Source organism: Equus caballus, chromosome X (assembly GCF_041296265.1).
Source record: "Equus caballus isolate H_3958 breed thoroughbred chromosome X, TB-T2T, whole genome shotgun sequence".
Taxonomy (NCBI): Eukaryota; Metazoa; Chordata; class Mammalia; order Perissodactyla; family Equidae; genus Equus; species Equus caballus.
In genome coordinates, this window is record NC_091715.1 from 662,501 (window position 1) to 683,508 (window position 21,008).

Here is a 21,008-nt window from a genome sequence, read left to right on the forward strand (position 1 = left end):
AAATATAAGGTTAAAAATATAAATGTATAAATAATAAATATTAAATATATTTTTATATAATATACAATTGATATATATTAAAAAGAAATTAAGTAAATATAGACATTTTATTGAGGTCACATTGGTTTATAACATTATATAAGTCTCAGCGGTCCGTCCATCTTCACTTTTTCGTGTGTATCATTCTTTTGATGAGGTGGGCAACGCTATTTGCCTAGTGAATTTTCATGTAATTTGCAATATGTTCACCTAAGTCTGCAGTCTCTCTTTCTGTGCTTTCAAACTCAAACTTTGGCATGATTCTGATGAAGTCCTCACACATTATTTGGAAGCGTTCCGTCTCATCTCGGGCTCTGAATCATATCAATACCCCGAGAATTCCTTGAAGGATTCAGAGAACTCACTTAACAATTCGATGCGCTCCAACATTTTGATGCCGGCTTAGCTCTGTCTCAATTTCCTCATTGAAACGGATTTACTGATATTTGCTTTGTTTTTCTAAATTTTGATAATGCACATTTTTCCTCCAATCGTCCCTCTTATCCTGCTTTGCAAACATATTTGCATGAACCATGGCAAAAATCACACGGATTTTGTGATGAGCGTACGCTTCTCAAGTCCATTTTGGGTGGATGCCCTTTATTCTTCTCTTCATTTTGCTTTCGAGCGGTCGATCCTAGGGCCCTGTCTTCTCTGGGAACAAGTTTGGGCTTCGTAGGATCAGTAAAATATTTCCCAGTTCTGCTCTTTACCTATGTCCTCACTTACGAAATTCCTCCTTTATTAAATTAGGGATTTCACTCTCCTCCTTTCCCGAGATTTACGTTTCTCTTCATAAACTTCTGAATCCAACGCTTCATTCCTTATTTAAAAACGAAAGTCATTCTGAAAATGTCGATTTTCCTCCCCAAAGTAACATGAGCCACATCCCGCAAAGTGCTGAAATGGTGATCACCTCGTTTTAACCTCCTTTTGTCCGACCCAAGGACCTTTGAAAGAGGGTTTTAAAATTCCAGTTGGATGGCAGTTTTCGTTTGTTGATATTTTATGATTAAACTCTAACGTTACGACATTATGGCCAAAAATATGGTTGGTTATGTTTCCACTGTTTGGAATTATTGTTTTCCTTTTCGGCTAATATGTGGTTTCAAAACATAATTTATTTTTTATGGATACGGATTTGCCTATGCACCCAGGAGATTTTCCTTGCGTTATATAATTTAAATCCTTCTTCTCTTCTTGTCTTCTTAATCTGTCATGCTGAAGTCTTTTAATATGAGTTCTATTTCTGGCAACGTGGAAGATTAGGTCATTTGACCCAACGCTCCTGCTGAAACCAATTGAAAATGCTGGATGAATACATTTGTAAAGCATCTTATTAAAGCATCACAACACGGACGGGAGAGCAGGAAATCATCCGGGGGCCACAGTGTCCGGGGAGGCTGTGAAATAAATATGTGAAATAAATAAATATTATTTCACGCAGAGAAAGAAATATGTAGGGAGCCCAGGGGTCAGCTTTTCCCACAGGATATTTGGTGAATTAATCAATTTTTAAACCGCATTATTTATTTATGTATATTTTTTTCGTGTGAGGAAGATTGTCACTGAGCTAACATGTGTGACAATCTTCCTCTATTTTTTTTTTTTAATATATGGGACATCATCGCAGAGTGGATTGATGAGCGGTGGTAGGTCCGTGCCCAGGATCTGAACCTGCAAACTCCGGGCCACCAAAGTGGAGCATGCAACCTTAACCACTCCACTACCCCACCAGGCTGGCCCCAAACAAACATAAACCTCATTTTTGGTGTCCTCTCACCTCTCCAGAAAGAGAAGACAAGGGTTTTTAGGTCCTTGTCAAGGTGGGGAGAGTCAAATAGGGGATTTTCCTCCACTAAATTCTACAATAGTAGATCTCAAAGTGTGGAGCCTTAGGAGGGGTTCCCTGAGTCAAGACTATTTTCATACAAATACCGAGATGTTATCTGTCTTTTTCAGTCTCACTGTCTTGCAAGTGCCCAGCGGAATTTTCCAGAAGCTTTGCGATGGGTGATGACAGAGCAGGTTGAATGCAGAAGCAGACACAGGAATCCAGCTGCCGTCTCTTTAACGCCGGACATTAAAGAGATTTGCAAAAATGCACAACAATGCTATTCTTATCAGTAATATTCTCACACGAGTGAGAATACAATACATAGGACATATATATCCTATTATACAATAAGAATAGAATACATGCATCCTATAATAAGAATATATCATTTGTGTTAGCACGTAATGGATTTACCATCACTGCTTTTAAATGGGTCCATCAATAGATGTGTAAAAATCTTCTGGGTTTTAATTGCTAATACAGTAAATATCAATGGATATAAACCACATGATGAGGACTTGGGATCCTTAATCGATATTATTTAGAGCACAAAGAGGTTCTTCAGCCGACGGGTTTGAGAACCGCTGTCTCCATTCTCAGGACAAGAGTGGACGGGATGCAAATACACAGCTTCCACCTGCGGGATTCTGAAGGAAGAGACGCCTTGGCACTAAGGTAACAAGGCAAAGGGGAGCTTTTGAGAATTTCTAACCATTAATCTGCCCTCTTGCAGATACTCTCCCCTCCCTCCTGCAAAAAAAAAAAAAAAAAAAAAAAATCCAAACTATGAATTTGGTCAAAACGGTCCTGACTTGATAGTGTCTCCAGGCATGGTGATGAAGTCTGAAATATAACTACTGGCATAGCAAGGGTCCCAATCCAGCAGAATAAATAGCATCATTTTATCATTTTTATCAACCTCAGTGGATGGGGTTAAAAACAGACAAGACAGGAGTGAAGAGAGAATTAGTGAACTGGGAGAGTACATTCTCCAGAAGTACAGAGAGACGTAGAAATGAAAAATGTGAAAGATGCTCAGAGGCACTGAAAATATAAGAAAAAGAGCTCACGAATGCTACGAGTTCCAGAAATGTAGGAGAGCGAGCCAACAAGAAGACGTGAAGAGAGGATGGTTGAGGATCAACGAGAATCGAGAAAGAGACAGCAACCCACAAGCACAGGAAATAAAATTAACCCCAGGAAAAACAGAAATAAATATATGGACAAACACGCATCAGAAGCACAGGAAATAAAATTAATCCCAAGTAGAATAAAAATAAATATATGCACACACATGCACCATAAGAACAGGAAATAAAATTAATCCCAAGTAGAATAAAAATAAATATATGCACACACATACATCTTATGAAATTTCAGAACACCAATCTTGAAAGAAGCTAGAAAATAAAAAAATAACGTTTCCAAAGGCTTGAAGGGGAGACTTACAACACACATCTATCCAAACCCATTGGAAGCCAGAAGGATAAGAAAGAGAGAAGAACACAGGAATTGAAGTGTTGAAAGGAAACAGATCCCAGAGAAAATACCTTTCAAAAATGGGGCTCCAAGGAAAACAGTTGCAAAAACAATGACGTAAGCGCCTTTTCATGAGCGGGCCATCCCTGAAGAAAAATTTAAAGACGGTGCATCAAGAAAACCCCAAACTAAGCCCAGTGGGAAAGTGTGAGAATACAAGAAGAAAGGGAGAAATCAGAAAACGGCCAACATGTGGGTCAATCTATACAAACATTGAGTGTATTAAACAATATTACTCATGTCTTGTGGAGTTATAGGGTCGAGCGATGAGCGGAGGAGCCCACACCTGAAATTAGGGTTTACCAAAGAAAACCTCCCATGGAAAAAAAAGACCTAAAAGCGAATTTTAAGAAGTACAAATTTTATTCAAGTAATGTCCTATTTAACGCGATCAAGGTGTTGAGCGTTGATAAACTGACGTCTCCCATCTCAGGGGGCAGAAAATGGTGATCCTTTCTTACCACATGGCTCCATTTTGGTAGAAGGTTTGGAGGAAATATTCCATTTTGAATACGCCCCCCGTTGGCTCACTCCCCGGTTTGTTGATTTAAAGGATTAAGAGCGCCGAGGGATGAACGTCATGGATCCGTTCTCATATATGGCGCGCTTAATGCTCGATTATTATTACTTTTCTACAAGGCTATTATTTTTAACTTGAGAGACATTACTTGAAGGTCTAACCTCACTTGGCAATGTCAGCCCTACACAACCCACATACCTATAGGTACACGGAATACAAGAACCCCCCAAAATGTCACAACGGAGAGAGCTCAGACACGCAGAACCCAGCCCTGAGCCTCAACACCTACGAAGGGAAATTGATGAGAGCCATTCTGCACGTTCCTTGAATCATTTTTAAGCACCCAGGACAATTTTGTCTGGGAAGAGGAAAAATGTTCAACTTCCTTCTTTGAAAACTTAATTTTAAAGGGCATTCCACACCTCTGTTGAATGAATCATTTCTTAGCAGCACGATCTCCCCACGTGGGAAGACATTTCTGTTCCGGGGGTGATTTTCACGTCAAATTATAGATTCCTATTTCATTCCGATTGCTGTCTTTTTGGTTAAATGTTTGGAAAGAGATTATGAACTGACGGGAAAATGTGTAAAATTGGGTGAATCCTTATTTTGATTTCCTGTCACTTCTTTGGAAAAGAGTAGTAAAGCCACTGCCACTTTATTACATCAATCAATATTTATTGGACATTGACGCCACGTCAGACGAGAAGGTATAGACTGAGCCGAATGGAGAGAGAAGCAATTCCTGGTCCCTTTTCTGAAGGAGCCTATAATCTGCAGGCAAAAATAAGATTCCTATGGGAATAGTGCTGTCATTCAAGGTAGCGGGGTTTCAGGGTCACAAGAGACACGCAGGTTGGATTTCCTGCCGTATTTCTCATCTCTGGTGGGTCAGCAGCAGGACTGGACAAGAATGAGGCAAGCAATGCACCCAGGATGCATCATTAGAGGAGCTCCGCCTCAGACTCACCCCAAGGCAGGGTTTGCCCCTAAGGGCGTCTCTTCAAATGTGTCCAGGAGCCCTGACTAGTAGAACTTATCTGTAGACTAGTAGGTTCAGTGTACAAGAACCTACTGGTTAGACCACAAATGCCTGACAGTGCGCACCATACCCATAGACTCCATTTTTTCAAGCTAAGCAATCTTGCTTGGTTCTCTCCTAGTTTGATGCTCTCACTCACCCACCCCGACACAGACACAAACACGCACATGCTCAATAATTTTGCTCAGTTATTGGTCTACGGTTCCTCAGTGGTTACCCAGCGGCGCTCAAAAACATGTTAGCACTCGAGACACAATTTCATTCATTACAAAGTCCTGAGCGGAGACAATGGGGGAAGCATTGGTCATTTCACATGATGACTAAAACGGATTCTGATATGTCCCTCACGCCATGTTTAATAAGATCGAAAAGAAAGGCTTTGCAAGATAACCCCCAAATGCAGTGTGTATGATCTTATTTCCCGAGTGATATGAACCTCTTGGCTTAGCAGAAAGCATTATTGTCATCATCACCATCACCAATATCATCACCATCATACTATCATCATCATTATCACCAACATCCCCATCCCATCACTATCATCATCATCGTCACCATTATCACCATCATCATCATCACCATAACTATCACCATCATCATCACTACCACCACCACCATCATCAAACTATCACCATCACCATCATCAACATCACCATCATGATCATCATCATCATCCCCATCATCATTCAACATCATCACCACCACCATCATCACCATCACCATTATCATCACCATCATACTATCATTATCATCATCACCAACATCCCCATCCCATCACTATCATCATCATCATCACTATTATTATCACCATCATCATCACCATCATGATCATGATCATCACCATCATCATTCGCCATCATCATCACCACCACCATCATCACCATAACTATCACCATCATCATCATCACCACCATCACCACGATCATCAAACTATCGCCATCACCATCATCATCACCACCAACACCGTCATCAAACTATCACTATCACCATCACCATCATCAGCAGCAGCAGCATCATCACCATCACCTTCATCAGCATTAGCATCACCATCATCAGCGTCAGTATCAGCATCATCATCACCATCAGCATCAACATCAACATCAGCATCACCTTCATCAGCATCAAACTATCACCATCACCTTCATCAGCATCAGCATCACCATCATCACCATCACCATCATCATCAGCAGCAGCAGCAGCATCATCAGCATCAAACTATCATCAGCACCATCATCAGCATCAGCATCAGCATCATCAGCATCAGCAGCATCATCATCAGCATCAAATTATCACCAGCACCATCATCAGCATCAGCATCACTGTCATCATTATCACCATTATCATCACCTCCATCACCAGCTGCCGCTCAGGCTTCTGAGAGAACAATCTGACGTGGAAGGACCTTCCCCCTTTGTTCTTTATCCCAGAAAGACAGTGGTCTGACTGATGGTTTCCTTTGGGCTGCGGAGCATCCTCGGTGGCCTAGACACAACTAAAACCGATGATCGTTCCTCCTTGTGAGACAGCATCTAAGTGGCCTTACAACAAATTGGTCTGGTCTGAGCATCCTAAGTGATTTTCAATGCAGTGTCAGTTCCTGTACCCTCATTTGTTGTGCTGTCACTTGGCGGTTCCTTGGGGATAAATTAATGAAAACGGAATGGAATGTCACTCTTTCTCTCCTTTAAATCCACTTCAACAAGTATTGGTTTTTCTCCGGAGGAACTTGCTGTCCTGAACACTCGTAGCCATAGAAGTGTTCATTTCTGTTACTTCGCCCTTCTTGCAAAAACGTCAGGAGTAAAGAGGAGCCATCTGGAAACTCAAAACGCCCACTTGGCCCCCCCCATCAACTAATTTTGAAATAGTGGCTGTAGATGTGTGCTGTGCATCTGTGAGATTGAACTTGGATGGAAGTCAGAGAAGGGACCCAACAAAGCTGTGCCAGGAAAATACACTAGGAAAAAGTGCTGAAGAAGGGAGTTAAAAATTTGTATTTATTTAGCTCAGACACGGTTGCGTGTGACTGGAGCAAAGACCCAAGTCTTCTCAGGGCCACAGACGATGCCACACCTGGATCCCAGGGAAGAGCAACAGAAAAGCAAAAGACGCCAATTTAGTTAATTAGTTCTGAGCTGCTGTGGCCGATGGTTGCCTTTTGGCCCCAATAATGAGGACCGGCAGTGTGTTCTTAGCAAAGATAAAGCTTGAGACCTTAACCTTCACGAATCTGGGAGGACAGCCCCGCTGATAGCTGTGACTCAACCGGGCCAGCCTGTGACTCCACAGGTTCAAATGATAGTCCAGGCAGATGAATGCCACCAGGTTGCCAAGGTGACGCGGGCAGGTGTCTGTGCAGGTGAATGGAGGCTGGGAAGGGAAAGGCAGGCAGGAAAAGTTCGGAAACCAAAGCACAGAGACTTCTGCCATTGGGAGGAGCCATCCATCCATGTTCCCATCCATCCAGCCCCCCATCCATCCCACCATCCATTTACCATCCATCCATCCATCTATCTACCCACCCACCCATCCATCCAACTATCATCCCACCATCCATTTACCATCCATCCATCCATCTATCTACCCACCCACCCATCCATCCACCTATCATCCCACCACCCATTTACCATCCATCCCTCTATCCACCACCCCATCCATCCAGCTATCCAACCCACCATCCATTTACCATCCATCCCATCCATCCATCCATCTACCCACTCACCCATCCATCCACCTCTCCATCCCACCATGCCACCATCCATTTACCATCCATCCACCCATCTACTCACTCTACATGCATGCATGATGTGTCAGGAACTTCCCCAGCTTTGGGTACACCAAGGCATAAAGATATATAGCCCGGTCAAAAGAAATCCAGGCTCCCAGTCAGGGTTGAGGCTCCAGGAAGAAAGAACTTGGAGACACAGGAAAGAAAGATGTGCTTGGGCTCGATAACTCAGAGGCAGCAACCTCTTCCTTTAAAAGACTAATGGACCCCAAAGGGCAGGGTGGACTATGATGTAGGGTTCAACTCAGCGATCTGGGGAAACCTGAGGATAGAAGGCCTTGCACAGGTGGCCGATGACTTTCTCTTGTAGGCAATGAGAGAGTGGTGGAGGTGTGGGGAGTGGAAGATGGCTCTTCGGCATCACCTGGATTCCAGTGGGGAGAGACGGGAAGCTGGGAGATGGGTTAGGAGACCATTGCTGCCACTGAGCTTTGGGAGAGAATTGCTCACAGCAGGAGGGAGAGAACAGAGAAACAAAAGTGCAAGAGAGATTTTGAAAGACGGGGAACTAGTTAAGGGAATGCGACATTCATGAAAGTTTCAAGATGGCGCCCTCTGAGTGGGTAGGGGTGGGTTCCTGTAGTTTCCTCTGAAGAAATTACGGTGCTTCTAGGATAGAATAAACTGGTGGATGATGCGGGCAACAGAGGGAGGTGTGCATGTTATCATTAAAATACCTGTGTGAACGAGACAGAGAGAAGCTTTCCTGAGAAAACGAGACTTATCCGGAAAGATGAGCTGGAGGGAAGTGCAGATTCTCAAAGGGAAGTGACCCCTCACAACCCAACCTTATAGACTATGACAATGCCTGGCATTGGCGTAAAGACAGCACTCAACTGTTTTCGGGTAGCATAGTTTCAATTTAGTTACGGAGCAAAAAGAATCGAAAAACTACTCTCTAAGATAATGTCCCAAAGTGGGAGGCAACCTCGACCAGCAGAGGAAGCAAGCTGTGCAAAGGGACGACGGTGGGAGCACAGGGGGCCTCAGGGCGAACACGGTTTCTGACTTCTACCGAAGGAAGACACCTTACACTCGGCGTTGCCTCATGTCACCTCACGGGAGCTGTTAGGATGCGATCCGGGTGTTGTAACGCCCTCCGGATTGACAGAGTCACCAACGTCCGCCATCTTTGAATACCGGTAGAGTTGGAAAGCTGGAGGCAGGGCGCCTGGCTTTCTTTGCCCGTAAATGGTTAAGTGGAGGCAAACCAGGACAGTGACCTGGTTCTGCCAGAGTAGTGAGAGTCTGGAGAGACTTTCTTTCAGTCGAGGAAGGGAAGAGAGAAATAGCTTGTACAGTCTGTTCAGGATCGTGTTCCAGATGGGGGGGGCATCTGTGTGGCATCCTCCCTCCAAGAACTTGATAGTGTGACAAATAAGGCTGCCTGAGAATTACGAAGGTCACATCCACACTGCTGTCCCCAGTGGGTGCAACCAGCCATGTGTTGAATGCGAACCAAGAGTCTGTCTACAACCGTTTAATCGAAGACTTGGGGAATGCCCAAAACTCCAATTAAGACGACCTGGCGGTGATCTCCCGGAGGCAGACGGAAACCGGCTGTGATTTAATAACTGGGAAGCCGGTTCAGCATATTTTTCCGGGTACGTAGAGAGGCTGTGCTAATTAGAAGAGAGACGCTCAGCCTCCATCAACATGGCCCAGAACGTTCCGCGGGACGAGGAAACACTCCCGGGACGGATGTTAATAAGTGGTGTATGGAACTCGATCCCCTCAGAGGCTCACGTCGTTGTATATATAATGTCGTATATGTTGCTATGGTAGTAGATAATAATATAGGAATCTCATAAAATATGTTGATGTGTGTATATATACAGGCGCGTGTGTACAACCCATTTGTACGGTTGAGTAGGTTGAACGTGTTAACGCTTGGGGGTCACACGGTCAACAGGTTCCCATACGTACAGCTCTAACACACTAATATTCACCACGAGCTCCCAAGGAGAGGAAATCTAGCAAGAAAAAGTCTCTCCAACGTCTATAGGTGGAGTCTTTTGCTGTGTGTGGGCCATCTCTCCGATTTAGCATTCTGTGCAAGATATTTTGGGTCGATCTGGCATAAAACGTAGAAAGGAGACACCCCCCCCCCCCCGCCAAGGGCTGTCCATTGGCAGTGCCCATCTGTCTCTGATGATGGGGTGCACACCTGGGCCAAAGGAGGCCCAACTTTGTGGCAGAGGCTCTTCTGTTGCCCACCCCAGTGTCTTCCCCGCTCCGCCCACGGTGGGCACCTGGTTGCCTACAACATGGCTCACTGCTCATCCTCCCCTGAACCTGGTGTGGCCAGGAACCGGGTGTGGACCACACAGGGATGCTTGCCCGCCTCCGTCATCCCGTTCATACCTCCCTTTGAGTTAGAACAGAAGCATGAAGACAAGCACTGAGCCGCCATCTTGGACCACGAGGTGACCTTGGGACTGGAAGCCACATATCACAAGTATAGCAAAAAAAAAAAAAAAAAAAGGGAGCTCGGGTTGTTGACTGAAGAAGTAACCCTGGCCCTGAATTTTAGGGGAAAAGGAAAGGAAACTATTCTCTTGTGTGAGACACTGTTCTGTTGGGTTTTCTGTCATTCACCGGCAAATCCAGGGCTAACTAGCCCGAGAGTCTATCTTTGTTTGCTGGTAACACGACCCCACAGAAGGAATAGAACTGTCCAGTTGTATCCGAATTACGCCACTCAGTCCTGCTCAGCTTCTGTAGACGCCAACTTCTCTTCTGGTCCCATCTGAGCCGCCCATGAGGATCCGTCTACCTGGGGAGAGCGCAGCCACCCTGGTCTGATCCGTAGAGTCTTTCTAACGCCCAACGCGAGAGTAGCATATGGTTTAGAAGTCGGTCCTTCGTAAGCTGGGATACCAGGAACCGATCCCCAGAATCATCTTACCAACCCTAGTTTCTGAGCCTCCAAAACCGATGGCCAGATGCTGATTTCTGATGCTTTTACCCAGCATCAGACTGTCTGCGGGTCTCTCGACCGGGAAGCACCAGAGATTTCACGATATTGGATTGTTGCTTCTGGCCGAGCTCTCACTGCACTTCTGGATGCTACATTTCATTTCAGTCTGGTTCGAATCCGATGGACTCACTAGTAAGGACGGTGTTTTTCCTGATCCGATCTGGAAATCTGGAGGGAAAAGCTAAAGAATGATGATGATGATGATGATGGTGATGATGATGATGATGATGATGATGTTGATGATAAATAAGCGCCTATTGACCTTGAGGCGACAATTTCAAACCAAGTTGGCATTTGTAGAAAAGACCTGAAGAAGGTCTTAAGAAAACCCTTTCAAGGTCTTAAGGAGCGCCTATAGCTAGAGATACAATTTTGAGAGTCACGTGCATGGTAGAGCGTTGAGAATCTGAGGTCAAATCCATTCTTGGAAACAAAAATTGCCACCATAATGGAGTTGATAATTTCTGAACCTTGGGAAGGGTCAGTCTTGGCTATCAATGAGCCACGTCTTCCCCAAAACGCTAGGAGTTGGGTACTGTGATTATCTCAATCTACACATACGAATGGAACATCAGAGGATGAAAAGACGTGCCCAAGGTCACAACGACAGTCTGGGGTGATCTGAACACAAATCCTAACAGTCTCAGGATGTGAACACAAGCGTTTCAAGCGCAAAAGTCCACACTATTCAAGCAGCCAAGAGGAAGGGGGAGGATCCAAGCACGGAGGAATCCCGGCCTTCGGGGAAAGGATGGAGAAAGGGCAGGAGCAGCGACGTCATCAAGACGCCATGAGGCAGGGAAGAAGAAGGTGGGTCCCAAGACTGGGCAGAATCATGGCCGCCCAGACTGGGAGCTGTGAGAGGATGGAGGAGCCAATGGATAGAACGCTCAAGGGAGACGGAGCGGACGTTGGAGGAAGCACGGGAGAAGAGCTTTTGGACGTCGATGCTTGTGAGGAGACGTCATCAAGGGCAAGTGGCAAGGCGTTGAGTTGGGATGGAACGGCCCAGAAACGGAGCTACGAGTCTGGCAAACAAGAGCCCCGTTTCCATCAGTCGGTGAACGGCCACTTTACGGGCGGTGTTGGTTTAGAGATTGAGGAGAAACTCCGGCCCCGTGTAAATTATTAGGTCATCACAAGAATTTCCCAGGGAGGTCTTGGGTTCCATCTCCCGGGTCCCGCTGTTTTTTTTAAAGAGCTAGACGCTCTCTTCCAGCTGCGTCATGAGTTCGATCCTACGACGAAGCCACAGACCATCACAAGAGGGCCCGTCCACAGGCAGGAGCTTCTTGCCAAAAAAAAAACAAAAAACGAGTGGCAGAAGACGGTTGCTCTGAGCTGCCCAAAATAGGACCAACAGCCTCCTGTCAATCACTTCTCACAGGTTCCCCCATTGCTTGGCAAAGGCGTATTTTAAGCTTTCAGGAAAATCCACTTATCCCAAAATAAATGATTGCAGTGAGTTGCTGGGAGGGAAACAGAGACACAAAATTCAATGGAAGATTGTGCACGAGAATGAGGCTCAGCAGGCCGGGCGTGAGCACACCTTCTAAATTGCTTTAGAAAAGACCAAAAAGGAGCTAAGCTACCGCGGCCTTTCGCGAGGAAGAAGAAAGAGCGTGCAGCCACACTCTTGCTCTTAGAAATTGCAAAAGGGGATCCGATGCCTAAACTGGGTCAGGTTGAGTCAGAATCGTAGGGTCCTTCTTGGATTTTAGGAATCACGTTGCCGTCACGTGGATTTGTCTCGTTCCAGCAACCAAGAGCTGAGTGCAACTCTATAAGGGAGATCCATGGTTATTTCTTTTTCAGTTTATTTTATTCACGGGCAGAGGGGGATGGAATCAGCCAGGTGAGTGTCTGCCACCACGAACCTCTCCCCTTTCTGTCCTAGTTTGAAATTTTTAAGACCTAGAAGCAAACGCTCAAATGATGCCCTTGAACGCGGAAATTTCATGAGACCTCGTCCCAGCCAGAAATTCATATTTCATAACAGCCGTGCCTCTAACGATCCGGGCTTAAAATCATTTTCGAATATAGCAGTTCCCTGGGGCAGCTGTCATAACAGATACCACACGCTTGGTGACTGAAACCCCAGGGGTCCATCCTCCCTTGTCCTGGAGCCCAGAGTCTGAGGTCAAGGGTCGCAGGGCCGCGCTCCCTCCGGAGGCTCCAGGGGAGGGTCCCTCCTGCCTCTTCCAGCGTCCGGGGCTCCAGGGTCCCTGGGCTGGTGGCCGCCTCCCTCCTGTCTCTGCCTCCGTCCTCACGGGGCTGCTCCTCTGTGTCTGCGTCTCCTCTTCTGTCTCTGAGGAGGACGCTGTCCTTGGATTCAGGGCCGCCTCCTCCAGGAAGCCCTCCTCTCCATCCTTGATTCAGGGCCGCCTCCTCCAGGAAGCCCTCCTCTCCATCCTTGATTCAGGGCCGCCTCCTCCAGGAAGACCTCCTCTCCATCCTTGATTTAGGGCCACCTCCTCCAGGAAGCCCTCCTCTCCATCCTTCCCTTCACCACGTCTGCAAAGACCCTATTTCCAAATAAGGCCATATTCACTGGCACCAGTGGTTAGAATGTGGACTTATGCTTTTGGGGGATACAATTAGAATCACTACAATACACACACACACACACACACAATATAATATGTATATTGCATAGCACACACTATATATATGCATTCCCACACACATTTTTTTTTTTTTGCTGAAGACATTTTTGGAAACATTTCACATTGATTCGTTTAGATAAGAATTAACTGGGTATCCGGATCTCTATATGTGAACTACACACGTGTAGATGTGCATGTGTGTTATAAACAAAATCAATATTTAGTTGCCCTGAACACAATTCTAGGTTTTATAGACATTTAATTAAACACTTGCTAATTTTAGTTCTGCCATTTTATTTTCCCATTCGGGAGGACGTAGGAATTTTTCAGGCCTCAAGGATTTATCACAATCCCAAGCTCTCTGCAGTGACGCCTAATGTGTCTTTATACAAGGGCAGACACACTTATAAAGCGCGACAATTAATTTTCTGTGTCAAATTGGCTATCCTGTGGTACCCACCCTTTTGGTCTAACCCTAGTGTAGGTGTGGCTGTAAAGGTATTTTTTTTTCAAGATTAAGATTAACATTTAAATTGGTGGGCTTTAAGCAAAGCAGATATGTGAGTGGGCCTTGTCTAATCAGTTGAAGGCCTTGAGAGAAAAAGACTGAGATCTCCCAAGGAAAAAGGGATTCTGTCAGCAGATGGACTTCTGACTGGAGCTACAGCATCAACTCTTCCCTGGATCTCTAGCCACTGGTCTACCCGACAGATTCTGGACTTGCCAGGACCCACAATCATGTGAGCCAACTCCTTAAAAGAAATCTTTTTCTCCCTGTGCCTCTCTATAACTAACCATCTATCTATCTATCCATCCATCCATCCATCCATCCATCTATCCATCCATCCATCCATCTATCCATCCATCCATCCATCCATCTATCCATCCATCCATCCATCCATCTATCCATCTATCCATCCATCCATCCATCTATCCATCCATCTATCCATCCATCCATCCATCCATCTATCCATCCATCTATCCATCCATCCATCTATCCATCCATCTATCCATCCATCCATCCATCCATCTATCCATCCATCCATCTATCCATCCATCCATCATCCATCCATCCATCCATCTATCCATCCATCTATCCATCCATCCATCCATCCAGCCATCTATCCATCTATCCATCCATCTATCCATCCATCCATCCATCTATCCATCCATCCAGCCAGCCATCTATCCATCCATCCATCCATCCATCCATCTATCCATCCATCCATCCATCTATCCATCCATCCATCCATCTATCCATCCATCCATCCATCCATCCATCTATCCATCCATCCATCCATCCATCTATCCATCCATCCATCCATCCATCCATCTATCCATCCATCCATCCATCTATCCATCCATCCATCTATCCATCCATCCAGCCAGCCATCTATCCATCTATCCATCCATCCATCTATCCATCCATCCAGCCAGCCAGCCAGCCATCTATCCATCCATCTATCTATCCATCATCTATACCATCTCTATCTTCTATGTATCATCTATCTACATCTATCATCTACATCCTATCATCTATTTATCACCTATCCGTCCATACATCCACCCATACATCAAATCTGTCTATCCATTTATCTGTTCCATCTATCTATCTATCTATCTATCTATCTATCTATCATCTGTCTACCTATCATCTATCTATCATCTATCTATGTATCTTCCATCTATCTATCTATCTACCTATCTCTATCATCTCCATCATCTATAACCCATCTATCTATGCATCATCTATGTATTATCTATCATCTATCTATAACCTATCATCTATTTATCATCTTTCTGTCCACCCACCCATCCATCCATCATATGTGTCTATCCATCTATCCATTCTATCTATCTATTGATTGATCTATCATCTGTTTATCACCTATCTATCCATCCATCCATCATCTATACCATCTCTCTATGTATCATCTATGTATGTATTATCTGTCATCTATCTATATCCTATCTATCATTATTTATCATCAACCTGTCCATCTGTCTGTCCATCCATCCATCACATCTGTCTATCCATCTATCCGTTCTACCTATCATCTATCTAGCTATCATCTACCTATCTATCATCTATGCATTTACCATCTATCCATATCTATCATCTATATCATCTCTATCAGCCATCATCTCTTTATCGATGCATCATCTATTTATGTATTATCTATCAACTATCTATAACCTATTTATCTATCTATCATCTATCTGTCCATCCATCCATCCATCATATGTGTCTATCCATCTATCTGTTCTATCTATATATCCATCTATCCATCTATATCATCTGTCTATCTACCTATCATCTATCTACGTACCTATCTACCATCTACCTATCTATCTAATCTATCTATGTATTACCATCTATCTTCTACCCATCTTCTGTGACAGTGATTTGCAACCAGAGACAAGTCACTCCCCCAGGATCCCTTGGCGATGTCTGGGGACATTTCTGGATGCCACAACTGGAGGGGATGCTCTTGGACTCTGGCGAGTGGAGACCAGGGCTGCTGTTCAACGCCCTACAGTGCACAGGACAGATGGCCCCTACCACAGAGAACGGTCCAGATCCAGATATCAGTCCCGCCCGGGTAAAGAATACCTAGGGTAGCTAATAATATCACCCCAGGTAAGTCACTTATTTTTCTACATATTATGAAAAACCCAAGGTCTGTGCTTCTGGCCGCTTGCTTCTGTTTCCCAGCTCGGTCATGACCTCGTTCTGATGATTTAGGAACTGCTGAGATTTGTGCACTCTCTGGTTTGGCACATCAGCGCTCCGTCCGCCATTTTCCAGGCAGAGTCGCCATTTGTCCTACCTGGTGACGCTTCCAGTCATTTTTGTTGGGGAATAATTTTGCATAAATAACTTAACCGTGAGTCATTCTTCCTGACACCCGAGGCGCGTCCTGAAAACAAATCCTGTGCTTTTTGGCAGCTTCTGGAGCCCCCTTCATCATCCAGGACTGTTTTATGACTCCCGCCAGCCCCGGGGAACAGCACGCCATCATTTACGCCTCGCCTCCCAGGTTCCTCAAATGCTAGGAAATCGATGGTCGTATTTCACTCTGCTTTGGTGCCTCTAAAAACGCCCGTGGGAAGAATTTCAAAGACCTGCAGAAAATTATGAAACCGGATTGGGTCTGTTCACGTTCATTTTGAAGGCTGCTGGAACGTCTTCATCCTTTTTTTCTCCCTTTTCCTTACGAAGATGAGGAGCGGGGGGAGTTTTCAATGCAAGCAGGTATTAGTTTCCAACCCCGTTGGAAATCCCAGCACAGAAGACGTCCCAACGCAATCTGTGCACAAACGGAAAATGAAAGTGGAGATTCCGCACAGGCTTGTTCTGTTCCATCGGTCAGTCTGGTTCGGTTCAAAGCAACACCCACGGGCACCCGGCGTGTGGGATGGGAAGACAAGGGAAGGCGTGCACTTTGAGGCGCGTTGCATTCTCTTTGTGAACAAAGACATTATTTTGTTGAAGTGAGGAGGGTTTTTTTTTCTCTCTCTTTTTTTTTTTTTTGGTGAGGAAGATTGGCCCTGAGCTAACATCTGTTGCCAGTCTTCTGTTTTTGCTTGAGGAAGACTGTTGCTGAGCTAACATCTGTGCCCATATTCCTCTACTTTGTATGTGGGATGCCTACCACAGCATGGCTTGGTGAGCGATGTGTAGATCTGCACCCGGGATCCAAACCCCCAAACCCTGGGCCGCCAAAGCAGGGTGCACAAACTTCACCACCCCATCCCAGGGCCGGCCCCTCACTTACAATGTTTTTGAGGTTCATCCATGGTGTAGGATGTGATGGTACTCCATTCCTTTTTCAGGGCCAAATAATATTCCATTGTATGGATGTACAATAACGCGTTTTTAATGCCCCCTCGACTCTCCTAAAATTAAATCCTTATACTATCACCTGTAGACAAATGTAATAAGTCCACATAATGCAATTTATAACAAGGTGATAGGCATTTGAACACGTCCGTGCTTGGACCTCCAACCTGTTCCCTGGAGATGACGAAGATGAAGACGCTTGCCTCTACACGTTGAATCCCCAAGAAAGCGCCGCCTAGAAAGGATTTCCCCAGCATTTCCCCCAAATGGGGAAACAGTCCAACCCAGGACAACCTTCCCTTTAGGAAGGCAGTGGGTGCGTGCCTGGAAAATCCCATCTCTTGCATTCATGGGTAAACAGAGTTAAGTTCTAGGCTCGGGTTCATTATACACAGGATTTTCACCTGCGGGGACATCTGGCCCTGAAGCCCCAGGGGCAGCATAACTCCCTTGAAAAGACCCTTAACCGACTTAAAACCCTTTTAGATCCACCCTTTCCTCCGAGTCGTATAAGCACGGAGCGACCCCCTGAGCGGAACGGGACGCTCTACTCGAGCCACGCGGTTGGCAGTGGACGTCCCGCGGTGCACGCGGAAGTTGAAACATCACGTCGCACATCTTAAACATATACAATTTTTATTGGCCAGTCGCGCCTCCATAAAGCCAGAGAAAACTAAAGCCAAGATTCCTCCACAAAGTGACGGTCTCCTTAGTTATCAGGCGATGGTTTTCCCAGGATATTTGGAACGACAACTTTCCACCTGGCGCCACGGTGGACCAGGAATACCGCGGGGTCTCAGAAGGACGATGCACATAGGTTCTGGGGCAACTAGAGCAAATGTACTTTTTCCATGCATTCCTGGACCCACAACAGCAAAATTATCATTTTTTAATTCAATGTATTTGGGAATTTGAAAATACCCCTCGAAGTAACCCATGGGCTCAAGAGGAAAAATGAAAACGAGGATCGCACTAGATGTCCATGAGGTGTAGACCCGGGAGGCAAGGACAGAAATGAGTCACCCAGGATGCTACGATGAGAAATACGAAAACTGAGAAATAAACGGCAGTCATCAAACCAGGAAGTGAGGCAATGCATCCCAGAATAAAGGCACAGAATCATGAGGAAAAAAAGGGGAGAAATTTATGCAATCGATACAACCAAAAATGGTAAATTAGGAATAAACACAAAGATGGGTAAAGGTCTGTTCTTGAACCCAAGAAGGTGCTTCCTTGAAGAGAGACCCAGAGACCAGAAAATCCCCAAGCTTTTTCCTATGTACGGATGCTCCCGTCTGCCCTCTCCGGGCATTTGTTGGAAAGCTAAGAATTTAGGTCGAATCCGCAGGATGCTGGTATCCAGACGACAGAAAATACAACTGCCATGATTTTTTTTTTTTTCCCTCTTACATGACAAATTCAATGGCTACAGAGCTTGGATGCAAAACCATGCATGGTGTTTACACCCCTGAGCATTCCTCAACCAGAATGCACAATGCATTCAGCAAGCCCGGGTGTAGACAGGGGGCGTGTGAGGACCGTGCGATGCAGGAGGAAGTGGAAAGATGCAGACTCAAAGGGTTAATCATGGCGCCCAATGCAAGACTTGACCACCCAAGGCTCAGACCAAGTGGGAAATGGATGTGGGGTGGCCTCCGGGACCCAAGGGTCAACCCTAGAAGCTTCCCCATCCAGCCTCCCAAACTGGATCCAAACCCCGTCTTTCAAGGAGGCTGGTGTCCCTTGTAGGGTTTTCCGTCCTAACAGCCAAGATGCGTCCATGGATAGAGACCCCCTCGCAATCCAGTTGGCACCTGGACCAAAGGATCCTAAGCCGTGTTGGGTCCTACCCGGACCGGCCTTTGCAGAGTTCACTCTTTCCCGATAAAAGTTCCCATTACCACATACGGCAGCGCCCCCAGGTTCCAGGCCTCAGGACCTGGTGTCTCTGGGGTCCGTGCGTCAGCTCGCCACAGGCCTCAAGCTCCTTCAGGACAGGGGTTCTGTCCCACTCAACCCGGAGCCCCAGCGTTTCCACAGAGACCAGCTCGGTAGTGATACTTAACACACATTTAATGAATGAATGAATGAATGAATGAATGATGGGGTCCTTTCCATTATTGAACCTGAACACAACACACGGATGCTACACATGCATCAAGGGTCCAACTATTCAATCCAATTCAGGTGCACAGAGGCCCTCTTGGTTCCCCCGACCCCAGCGACAGGCTCAACCAGCGTCGGCCCGGCTGTGGATTCAGCCTTACTCACCCCGCCGTCCATGCGATTCCATTAGCTCCTGAGAAGCGTCTCTGAGCGGCGTGGAATCTTACGATCAGGGGGCTGCGGGGCGCATGGGAACCCCTCCAGAAACGGCTCATCTCTCCACGTCGGGTGTTGAGGACTCGATACCCATCCTCAGAGAGACGATCGAACCGTCCTTGCCTGGCGGGTGGGTCCATGTGGATGAACCGGGATGATCTCCCCGTTGTGAGGTCTTCAGGACATCCGCAATGATCCTTTTTCCAAACGGGATCACATTCACGCGTCGTGGGGGTTGGGACGCAGACGTGTGTTTTGGGGGGCCACGTTGAACTCCTATAGGAGCCAACTGGAAGGAACCCCAAGGACTCGCCCGCCCACGGGCCCACTTCCAGGTCATAGAGAGTGGCCTTCGTGCTGATGGAGGATGAGTTGCCTGGACCTAAAGATACAAGAGGGTCGATAAGGAAACTGTGAGTTCGGGAAGGCCCTGGAGAACGGGGACAGCATTTGGCGTGCAATAGGATTATCATCATATTAGCACCATGGTTTGCAATATAGTGCGTCCTGCAGACGTCTCCAAGAGAGGACATCCCGAATGAACAGAAAATGGACAGCATGGGGCAGAGACGAGGAGAGAGCTGTCCTCGCCCCCGTCCTCCAGAATCCCATGGTGAGTGGAGTCCAGGCCCTGTCCCCGTCCCCGTCCTCCAGAATCCCATGGTGAGTGGAGTCCAGGCCCCGTCCCCGTCCTCCAGAATCCCATGGTGAGTGGACTCCAGGCCCCGTCCCCGTCCTCGTCCTACAGAATCCCATGGTGAGTGGAGTCCAGGCCCCGTCCCCGTCCTCGTCCTCCAGAATCCCATGGTGAGTGGAGTCCAGGCCCCGTCCCCGTCCCCGTCCTGCAGAATCCCATGGTGAGTGGACTCCAGGCCCCGTCCTCGTCCTACAGAATCCCATGGTGAGTGGAGTCCAGGCCCCGTCCCCGTCCTCCAGAATCCCATGGTGAGTGGAGTCCAGGCCCCGTCCCCGTCCCCGTCCTCCAGAATCCCATGGTGAGTGGAGTCCAGGCCCCGTCCTCGTCCTACAGAATCCCATGGTGAGTGGAGTCCAGGCCCCGTCCCCGTCCCCGTCCTACAGAATCCCATGGTGAGTGGAGTCCAGGCCCCGTCCCCATCCCCGTCCTACAGAATCCCATGGTGAGTGGAGTCCAGGCCCCGTCCCCGTCCTACAGAATCCCATGGTGAGTGGAGTCCAGGCCCCGTCCCCGTCCTATAGAATCCCATGGTGAGTGGAGTCCAGGCCCCGTCCTCGTCCTACAGAATCCCATGGTGAGTGGAGTCCAGGCCCCGTCCCCGTCCTACAGAATCCCATGGTGAGTGGACTCCAGGCCCCGTCCCCGTCCCCATCCTACAGAATCCCATGGTGAGTGGAGTCCAGGCCCCGTCCCCGTCCTATAGAATCCCATGGTGAGTGGAGTCCAGGCCCCGTCCTCGTCCTACAGAATCCCATGGTGAGTGGAGTCCAGGCCCCGTCCCCGTCCTACAGAAT

At 46.7% G+C, this 21,008-nt stretch overlaps 1 protein-coding gene across 16 annotated transcripts in view; it reads right to left on the reverse strand.

The window, feature by feature from the left end:
• Positions 1 to 21,008, reverse strand: part of DHRSX (dehydrogenase/reductase X-linked) — a 138,597-nt gene that overhangs the window by 23,751 nt on the left and 93,838 nt on the right. For 10 of the 16 annotated variants that reach the window (XM_070257907.1, XM_070257914.1, XM_070257912.1 and 7 more), the window contains one exon: positions 19,251 to 19,899. The gene's annotated coding sequence lies outside the window, so the exon portion shown is untranslated. Of the gene's footprint in view, positions 1 to 96; positions 1,443 to 19,250; positions 19,900 to 21,008 lie in introns of those variants that run through there. The other 6 variants (XR_011434936.1, XR_011434940.1, XR_011434937.1 and 3 more) reach the window with 3 other exon arrangements.